This window comes from Elephantulus edwardii, unplaced genomic scaffold (genome assembly GCF_000299155.1).
Source record: "Elephantulus edwardii isolate Elephantulus edwardi_28Jun2011 unplaced genomic scaffold, EleEdw1.0 scaffold00031, whole genome shotgun sequence".
In the NCBI taxonomy this organism is placed as follows: domain Eukaryota; kingdom Metazoa; phylum Chordata; class Mammalia; order Macroscelidea; family Macroscelididae; genus Elephantulus; species Elephantulus edwardii.
Window position 1 is genome coordinate 2,250,724 of NW_006399781.1, and position 1,934 is coordinate 2,252,657.

The following is a 1,934-nucleotide window of genomic DNA, read 5'->3' on the forward strand; positions in this document are numbered from 1 at the left end:
CCATGTTAGGTAGTGATTTACAAAATCATTTCTTCTGAGTGCTGCATAAAATTCCAACTTGAGAACGTACCATAATTTCTCAATCCATTAAATCATGGTTGGATATGTGGGGTATTTCCATGTTCTTGTGATGGTGAATACAGCTGCTATGAACACTGGTGTACAAGTCTCTTGCAGTATATGCCAAGCAATGGGATAGGTGGGTTATGTGGAATTTCAATGTTCAGCTTTCTGCCTTCCAGAGTGATTGTACCATTTTACAATTCCACAAACAGTGTATGATTTTCTATCTTGCCACATCCTCTCCAAAATTTATTACTTACTGTGCTGTTAAACTTTGCCACTGCTACTGGAGAGAGATGAACTCTTATTGTAGTTTGATTTTCATTTTTCTTATTGCCAGTGATTTCTTCATGTGTCTGTTGGCCATATGACTATGTTCCTCTGTGAGAAGTCTTTCTATGTTCTTCACCCATTTTGTAATTGTGTTATCAGTCTTTTTCTTGTAAATGGTATTGCTTTCTTGGTTTCCTTCTCTGAGTTATTTTTTATTACTGTAAAGAAATCCCACTGACTTTTGGATATTGATATCCTGCCACTCTACTAAATCGTTCTACTAGCTCTAATAGGTTTTTTTTTTTGTTGAGTCCTTGGGTTTTTTTGTGTACACTATCATATCATCTGCATAAAGCAATAGTTTAACCATCTCTTTGCCAATCTGGATGACTTTTATTTCCTTCTGTTGTCATATTGTCCTAGCAAGTACTTTAAATAAAATATTGAATAGAAGTAAGCATTATTGAGAATTATATTGACTCTTGGTTTTACACACATGCTTTTCACTATGTTGAGGAAATTCCTTTCTATTCCAATTTTGCTGAGTGTCTTTAGTAGGAAGGGTTTTGTATTTTGTTAAATGCTTTTTCTGCATCAATTGTTAAGATAACATAGTTCCTGATACTTGCTTTGTTAATGTGGTGAATTATGGTGATTGTTTTTCTTATGTTGAACCATTCGTGCAGACCTATATTGAATCCCACTCGGTCATAATGAATCGGGGGGGGGGGGGGGGGTGCGCGTGCACGCGCACGTGTGCTTTTGATTCTATTGACTAGGATTCTGTTAAGGATTTTTGCATTTATACTCATGAAAGGTATATAACTCTCACGCTGCGTTCAGCCTCCCAGCCTTGCCCAAAGACTCCAGGCTCCATCTTGTTCCATGCGTGTACTCCTGGGACAGACTACCTGTTTGGATGGTAGGGGGAAGCTGAATCTCCCCAGCTCCCATTCCTCTTCCTCGCTCCCCTGAACTTCTCTCTCACGTGGTGTAAGAAGAAAAAGAACAAGTTTGTCCTGGAGAGGGTGAAACCAGGCTGCTCTTTGGAGGTAAGAATTCTGAAACTTCCTCTGACATACTTTGGACATGTTTCAAGGAAAGACCAGTCCCTCGATGAGATTAATTGATTCAGTGACTGGGGAAATGGGGGTAGGAGTGTTGGAGATTGTGAGATTGGCACAGAATAGGCCAGAGTTTAGGGCTGTTGTACCTAGGTCGCTATGAGTTGCAGGTGACTCAACAGCACATAACAACAACAACAACTCATGAAAGATTGATATGTAGTTTTCTTTCTTGATAATATCTTTGTCTGGTTTTGGTATTAGGATTATGGTTGCTTCATAGAATGACTGTAGTAGTGTTCCTTCTTTTTCTATATTTTTAAATACTTCAAGTATACCTAGTGATAGATCATCTCTGAATGTTTGGTAGAATTCTGCTGTGAAGCCATCTGGTCCAGGGCAGTTTTTTGTAAGACCTGTTCAATTTCTTCTTTGTGATGGCTCTGTTCAAGTGTTCTACACCTGTCCAGATCAATCTGGATAGGGCTTAAGTTTCAATGAATTTGTCCATTTTTGCTAGGATTTTTAATTAAT